The sequence below is a fragment of the Notamacropus eugenii genome, chromosome 6 (assembly GCF_028372415.1).
Source record: "Notamacropus eugenii isolate mMacEug1 chromosome 6, mMacEug1.pri_v2, whole genome shotgun sequence".
Taxonomy (NCBI): domain Eukaryota; kingdom Metazoa; phylum Chordata; class Mammalia; order Diprotodontia; family Macropodidae; genus Notamacropus; species Notamacropus eugenii.
In genome coordinates, this window is record NC_092877.1 from 192,922,240 (window position 1) to 192,931,584 (window position 9,345).

Consider the following 9,345-nt stretch of genomic DNA (forward strand, 5'->3'; position numbering starts at 1 on the left):
TAGGTACTCCAGGCCATTCTCTAATTTAAATTGTGAGAGGCTCAGTTGCTGATCAGCACTAGCAGAGGGAGTTTTCTCATTGAAAATGCCCTATGAAAATGAAAATGCAAATTTAGTCTAATCTTCATACAAACAAAATTAAAATAAAAACCGAAACAAAGCATTAATAGCACATGATGAATGTAAGTATCAGAATAAACTTGAAATTGATATTCAATTCTTTTCAAGTCAGAATGAGGACAGAAAATATGACTGATATGTATATGTGTGTGTTTATCCTTCATTGCCAAAGAAGATCAGGCCATCAGAAAAATGATGACATAACTTGCACTTGACTTTGTTTTGAGTGAGGGAGGGCTGTGCAGGTCACCAGCCTCACTTCTCCTCCAGAGCCATCTGGGTCCAGTGACCAGATATTCATCAGGATGACTGGAGATGACCCAGGATGAGGCAATTGGGGGTAAGTGACTTGTCCAAGGTCACACAGCTAGTGAGTGTCAAGTGTCTGAGGTGAGATTTGAACTCAGGTCCTTCTGACTCCTGCGCTGGTACTCTATCCACTGCACCACCTAGCTGCCCCTGATATGTATATGATGGCACAGTGGATAGAGTGCTTGATTTGCAATCAAGAAAATCTGAGTTCAGCGTGGAACTTTTCCCAACCTGTCTTAATGCTAGTGCCTTCCTTCCGTCCTTTATTTCCCATTTACCTCATATATACCTTGTTTGGATGTATTTGTTTGTCTATTGCCTCCCCCATTAAATTGTGAGCTCTTTTAGGGCCATAGCTCTTGTTTTCTTTTCTTTTATCCCCTAGCACTTAGTACAGTGATAGGGCACACGGCAGGTGCTTAAACGTTTATTTATTGACTGAGTTAGAATCCTTGAGACAGGATAGCTTAGTGGCTTTGGGTATGTCATTTAACCTCTCAATCTCAATTCTTTCATGTGTAAAATTAGGAAAATGATAGTATTACCTCTTAAGATTATTGTGAGGATAAAATGCGACAGCTTGCATAAAGCACTTTGTAAAACTGAAAATGGTAGATAAATGATATTGATTATCTAGATTATCTCATTTGACCTTTAAGATAACATATCATTATTCCTATTGTGTAGATGAAGAAACACAGACTCGGAGAGATTAACTGACTTGCCCATGGACACACAGCTAGCAATTATCATAGGGGACATTCAAACATTTTGTTTCCAAATGTTAAGTCCAGCACTGTGTCCAATAAATCATACAACTTATTTGAATTTTACATGCATATACACAGACATATGCATATACACATACCATGCAGTTAATTTTTTGTAGAGACCAGTGATTTTATGAAAGACAATAAAATCATGTTTTATTTACTATTTTTACTATTTATTTACTATATTTCATATTTACTACTAAGTAAATCATATAGACCAATGGTATCAGATTTTCTAAACAACACTGTTAAAAAAAACTTTAGCAAGCAGTCTAAATGTATTGTTATAAATTATATATGCATATTAAATTATTATATTCATAATGATAAATACATAGGAATTAAACATTATTTTAAAATAAATGTATTTTATTGAATGTTATAAGAAACCTTTTTTGCTCTTTTTTCCCCTCACATAGCATCACAGATCTCATTACATTAAGTGAAAACCTAACTGAAAATCTTAGTTATTGTTCAAAACATCTTTTCTTCTTTCAAGAGAAATAAAGCAGATTTGTAAATAATGATAGTTTACTAATAATCAATCATGTAGTTAGGTATATTTCTTTTTAAAAATACATTCTATTGAAATAACTGAATTCCTTAATAATACCAACTCAGAGTTAGAAGGGACCTTAGAAGAAACATAGCCCATCCTTTAACAGTCCCCAGGATCAGCTCTCTAATATCTACCCATGAGTGATTGTCGAGTAGAGGTAGAGGTTAAGGGACTTGCCCAGGATTTGAACTTAGGGCTTCTTGGCTTGAGGTCCAGTACTCTATTCACTGTGACACTCAAGTGCTTCTGTAAGATCTTTGTGTGTCAAGCTTGTGGACATCCATGTTATTACTTTAGAATCATAATGATCTGTGTGGCTGGGTTAGAAGAATCATACAGGTAGGACAAGTCTTTGCAAGAAATATTTGTTTACTTTATATCCTAAACATGACCAGTATTTTTTTCTCGTTATACACTATGCAGAAATGCAACTGGGGCATTCATAAAAATACCCCAGATAATGACTTGGACTTTTACATGCCTTTGTTTGTACATTTTCTTTCATTCTTTTGCCAGTGGTGCATTCTTGTTTCTTTTTTCTAAGTAAATTTGTCCAGTACTGCTATTAAGAACATGCCAATATGTTTTATCAAATAGGAATATTTCTGATCTGCAGGCCAGCATTTAATTTTTTTCTGTTCTTTTTTGCTTTAATTAAGGTCATTAATATACACTACCATACTATACTAAGCCATTTCATATACATGTCTGGGATTATGGCTGACATAACTACTCTCTCTCTCTCTCTCTCTCTCTCTCTCTCTCTCTCTCTCTCTCTCTCTCTCTCTCTCTCTCCCTCCTGACATGCTCCATAGTAGCAAAGATAATATATCAATCCTCCAACTACATGTTTTAACTTTTTTCTAAGTCTCCATCAACTTTATCACCAACTTCATTTTGTTTTGTTAAACCACTGGAAATCCCTTACCCTCCCAAGTCCACCTTTCTATACTATCTATGTTCAGTGCCTCCCCTTCCTTTTAGTTCATTCTCCTCTTAAATTCCTGTCATCTGGTTTCTGAACTCATCATTCAACTGAAATTGTTCTCTCCAAAGTTACTAACAGTACCTTATTTCTCAGCTCTAATACTTTTTCTCTGTCATCATCCTCCTTAAACTCTGCAATGTTAATAATATAAATCACCCTCGTCTAGGTACTCTCTTATCTTTAGCTTTTTATGACACTGTTGCTCCTATCTATATGACTGCTCCTCCATCATCTCCTTTATTGGATCTTTATTCAGATCATAAATATGGGAGACGTTACAAGTGTCCTCTAAGGCTCTATTCTGGTTCCTCTGCTCTTGACAATCTCATCAGCTTCTATAGATTCAATTATGACCTTTTTGCAAATGATTCTCAGATGTATTTATCTAAAACCCATATCTCTGCTAACCTCCAGTCTCTCACCTCTTATTAGACATTTTGAAATGGATGTCCCACAAACATCTTAAACATTCCATCTTCAAAACTGAACTCATTATCTATTTCCATGAAAACCCTCTCGTCTTCTAAACTTCCCCATTACTACTGAAGACCACCATGTGTTCAGTCACCCAACCTTATATATTTAGTGTCATTAATGTCTTTTCACTCTTTGTCACCACCATCCCCCATTAAATCTGTGGCCAAATCTGGTAGATTCTACCTTTGCAAACATCTCTTGTATATACCCTTTCTTTTCTCTGACATTGTCATTACTTTAGCTCAGTTCCCCATCATCTCATACCTGGACTATTACAAAACCTTTTGATAGGTCTACCTGATTCAGGACTCTCCCCATTTTAGGTATGTCCCCTGTCCTCTATTCAGCCACCAAAATTATCTTTCTAAAGCATGTATCTTATCATATCCCCTCTGCCCCTTAACGTCAGTTAAATACAATGACTCCCTATTATTTCCAGGACCAAATAAAATTCTGTTTTGCTTTTAAAGCCCTTTACAAACTATTCTCTTGTACCTTTCCAATCTTTTTTACACTTTCTCTTGACATTAACTTTTGAAATTTCTCACAAATGACACTTTATATTCCATCTGTGAAGATTTTTACTGACTAAACCCCATCTCTGGAATTCTTTCACTCTTCACAATTACCTCCTGAGTTCCTTTGAGTCACAGGTAAGATATCACCTTCAGCAAGCCTTTCTTGGTATCCCTGAATGCTAGCGTTTTTCTTCTGAGATCACCTTTTAACCAACATTTACATGTTGTCATGCTCATTAGAATGTGAGTGTTCTGAGAACAATGATTGGTTTTGCTTTATTTTTGTTCTTAGCACCTAGTGGAGTGCTGTCCCATTTGTTGTATAGTTGTTTCAGTAATATCCAACTCTTTTTCACTCCATTTGAGGTTTTCTTGGCAAGGTAGTGGTTTACCATTTCCTTCTCCAGTTTATTTTACAGATGTGGAAACCAAGGCAAGCAGGGTTAAGTGACTTGCCCAGTGTCACACAGCTAGTAAATGTCTGAAGTCAGATTTGAACTCAGGAAGAAGTCTTCTTGACTTCAGTCTCAGCACTCTATTCACCATGCTACCTAGCTGCCCAGTAAGCACTTAATAAATGCTTTGATACAAATACAGTCAAAAAGGAAACAAGTCTCTACCCTCACGAAGTTCACAGAAGACAACATCCAAAGGGAAACTTTATGGTTGGGAGTGAGGGGAGACAAAAGAACACAGTGGAAGGATCGCGAGGGGGCTTTGAAATCCAAAGGAAGTTAGGCGCAGAGCCAGTAAGAGAAGGAAGACATGTTAGCTTTGGGCCCAATGAGGACTGCAGCACTGGGCTGCAGAGGTGATAGACCGTTCTAAGGACCAAGGAAAGTACTAGGAAGAGCCACCGATAGAGACAGTGCTTTTTAAGTCTAAAAGATGCAAGAAACAGGACCAGGAGAAAAAATACATGTTGTGGACTGAAAGTTTCCTCACTGACGACTACTCAGTGCTGCCAAGGAACTTTCCAGAACCGTAAGTTACAGAGATGATACCAATCTGACCTAGCATGGGAAACTCCTTACCAAGCATGCTCCCTATACTGATGAAATAATAAATCTAATGTCCTCTACCCAAAATTACATGTATGTATATATCTCAGTGTGTAATTGCTGTTCAGTCATTTCAGTCATGTCCAGTTTTTTGGTACTCCATTTGGGATTTTCATTGCAAAGATAGTGGGGCAGCTTGCCATTTTCTTCTCCAACTCATTTTACAGATGAGAAAACTGAGGTAAACAGGGTAAGTGAATGCACATACATAAGTACACATATAGATATATACCTGTATATATACTGTATAGGTAGTATATCTATCTATCTATCTATCTATCTATCTATCTATCTATCTATCTATCTATCTATATCATAATTATGCTCTATAAATCACTACAAATACTGACTTAATGAATGATGAACAAACATTTCTGGGGAAATACATGGTTAGGTTCCTGAAAACCTCTGGTTACAGCTTTTGCTTTATCACTTTCAGGAATAACCTCTCTTTCAGATGGGTGAAATTCATCTTCTTTTTCTGTATGCACCATATCTTTGATTCATTAGCACTGAACTCATGACCAACAGCATTATAACTCATGCCTGGATGAAGCTCATCTAATACACGTATTTTCTCTACAAGGCATATCACTGTCTTGCTGCACCTGGGAACACTAGACAGCACTTCACTACTACACTTAGGGGTCATTTTAAATTGTGAAATTACCATTAAAAAGCACAAAAATGTGAAAACCATGGCTCTAAGTAGACTTCAAAAAGGATGCCTACTTACAGTATAAGAGCTAAAATGAAAAGGCAGTGTTGCCTTGTTCACCTTCATGTGAACAGTACAGCAGTGACTCAGTTTTTTGTAGGTTTGAACATGTTTATGAATGAGGACAAAAGCATCCCAAGTATTGATTTTGGGGTAACCAATTTTAGTGAGTAGATAAATTTGCAATTGCCGAATCTGTGAATAATGAGGATCAACTGAATATATGTGTTATTGTGAGTTTATACACACAATTATATGTATCTAATATAAACACAGACATACACACACATACATATGCATTATATATAAATGTGGAATGCATACATATATGCATATATATATATATATATATATATATATATAGCTATCATCTTATATATGTATTTATATGTATGTGTGTACGTGTTTTGAAAACAGGAAGACGGTAAAAGTGGATAAACCACTGAGCCTGGAATCAGGAAGGTTTGAATTCACATCAGACTTTGCACACTTAGCAGATATATGAACCTGGGCAAATGCAGCACCAATTCACAGTGCTCACAGTGACCATGCATATCCCTGCACAAATCTGAATCATAAAATACAACAGACTGTCCACATGGATGACACAACCAAAACATTTATTCAGACAACAGAAAGCCAAAGGGTAACAAAATCTATACAATATGAACAATGCAGAGGACAACACCATCCCCAAGCCTTCTCCTTCTTAGCTTCCCACAACCCAGCTCCATTAAACAAATCACAAGCAGGCCCCTTAAACAAAATCAAAAACAAGCTCTTTCACTCATGCTAGACAGCTACCAAGTTGCCTGCATCCTTCCTAGCTCTGACTTGACTGATTAATTTCCTCACAGTTCTGCTTTAGCTCTACCTCTTCCTGTTCTACCCATTCAGCAAACTCCTTGCGCCAGAGGCTCCATGTGACTCAGACTTCCATGTGACCCAGGCCTATTAATGAATGGGGAAGATCTTCCCATTTAAATTACCATAACAGCAAGTCACTTAATGTCTCTTTGCTTCAGTTTCTTATTTGTAAAATGGGGACACACTGGACAAAGAAATGACAAACCACTCCAGCACTTTAGGCAAGAAAACCCATGAACAAAGTCTGTGGGGTTATATAGTTGGACATGACTAACCAATTGAACCATAGTGACAATAACAATAAATGATGAAGAAACTCACGGTAGTAATAAATTACCCACAACGTGTTACCAACACTGACTTGCGTGATAGAAGTGGCTTGGAAAAACCAATGGAAGCATCATCTACGGAGTGCAAAAGTTAACAGAGGATCACCCACATACTGGCCTGGTACCCATCTTAAAAGATCAAGTAGATGACTCTGTTGTATTAGGTAGATCCTTTATGAATGATTGATAGGAGGACATGAACAAGAGTCACAGAATCAAAAGGCATGTATGTTTTCACTCTATGCTATTGAAGGTAAGAACCTTATCATAGGTCATAGAACCATGAAGTTCATAGAAAAGAGAAAGATGAATCCCAGTGAAATCCTCAGACCAAATTTTAATCTACCTTTGTGCCACCTAACTGAAGGATTATTAAGTGTAAGAGTGCAGTGATTAAATGCCTGGCTGGGAAATCCTAGGATTTTGTGGCTAATGCCAAATAATTTGTTCCACTATGTACTTGGGCCCACTTTATAGACAGGAACTAAATAGTATATTGTTAGTCTTGAAGGCCTCAGAGGGAAAATAAATTAAAAACTAGAGGTTAAACATTAAAAATTTTAAAACTATACCAGTAGATAGAGATCAAGGTGGAGCTCCTAACTCCCACTGAGAAGGAAACTTTCTTTCCAGGTAATAAAATTTAGTCAATGCCCCAGTTGTTTTCCTTGGTTTTGTTTGACTTGTAGATTTCTATTTGAAAGTATTCAGCTACCTGGTCCTTCCAGATATTCATTAGTCTCAAAGCTCCTATTTTCATTTGAGCATTTAAGTTATTTGATCCAGGGCTTATTCGGTATAAGTTTAACAAGCAAATACCACAATTTTTTTTATCCTTCCTTCATTTTTAATTCTGTACATATATTATCAATATGACCACTGAAAACTACTCCCCTGACAGGGGATAAGGGATACAGATGCCAACACCATGGGAAGATATTAGTGTGACTTGGAAAACTAAGAAATGTTAGAGCAGTAAACCATGAAAGTGATGTTCATGGAAACCTGAAGAAAAGTTCTGGAAATTCTCTAAGGGAATTTATTTATTTTATATAACAAAATAGAAATTGATGTTTAGTGAAAATATTAATCACTATTTTCTCATTCTTTTTTATGAGGGCGGTACTATTTTGTTGTCCATTTAGAATGTGTAAAATTAGGAAAATATTTGAAACAGAAAGCAATGATCTTGAAATAATCTTGCAGCTCTGAAAATTATAAATAAGTCAATTAAATTCTCTCAACCTCAGTTTCTTTCTTAAAATATTGTGAGTTAAGAAACTTACCTCACAAGGTTGTTGTGAGAAACAAATATGAAATGCTTTAAAAACCTTAATACATCACAGAAATGTCAGTTGTTTTGAGGGAAATGATTCATTGAAGACCCCTACTCAAACTCTAATCAGTATTAGTCAGTGCATTCTGATTTTTAAGGGGTAAATATTTGATATATTCATCTAGTGATACATATCTAGTCAATCACCTAATAATAAGCATAAAAATAAGCAATGTATTAATCCATACTTTGTATAAGTCCCACAGCAATATAGATTCTAATACAAGAGCCCCATAAGAGCCCTCATTGCTTGTGTAACAGCCTTGGAACTCACTTGCACAACCACAAGAGTGCTGACCATGATATCTTCATCTTGTTTTGCTCAAATTCCAAACCTAGCATGGGTGGTGGCATGGTATGGAAAATCCCCTAGATATGCTTTGGGAGCATATGTACAGCTTGTACCATCTCTTCCTGCCTAACCGAAGGAGGAGCCCATCCATCCTATAAACACCCAATGAGTGGAGATATTCTTTGCTTTACCCAACTTGTGACAATTCTAACAGATCATTTTTTGCTTATTTTAGCTTAGGCATCATATGTCAACCAATGGAATTCTATTGTTTGCCATGTCTCTTTGGCTTATTTGAGTATCAAGCTCTAGAAACACAAGGTTCCAGAAGAAGGGAACATCTTGGATTGTGAGGAAGAACTAAGTTTCACTTCATTAGAGGGGGCCATAGACCCTTTAATAAAGTGTCATTGGAGCAAAGCCCCGCCTCAGTCTCTTTTTGGTTGGGCAATTTTAATCTCCACAGTTTTATCAACATTGTGAAGGAGGGGTAAAGTTATGATAGATAGACAAACAGTCAGACAGACAGACAGACAGACAGACAGACAAACAGACAGTCAGTCAGACAGACTGACAGACAGACAGATAGATAAATATTCTGGAATTCTAAATCTAATTTTGTAGTGACTATTGAGGAAGAACAAATCACATTTCAGATAAAAATTCCTTCTTAATCATTCCCACACTTCATTGTTAACCTCAGAGAATGATGAAACATGTATAACTGGATGATTTAAATGTTACTGAGGTGTTAGATCAAATGAAATATCTGTAAAATAGAATATAGCACAATGCCTGACACATAATAGGCATTATATAAATGCTTATCCATCCTTCCACTTTCTTTATAAAATTATAATAGAGGAAAGTAAAGACTGAACCCAAGTACATTGAAAAATGCGGGTTTCCCATTGATTAGAAGAAGTCTTTATTACTTGCATTAAACACTACTATTTTTTCATTTCTTATCCCTTTCTAATCCTACTGACACCTCA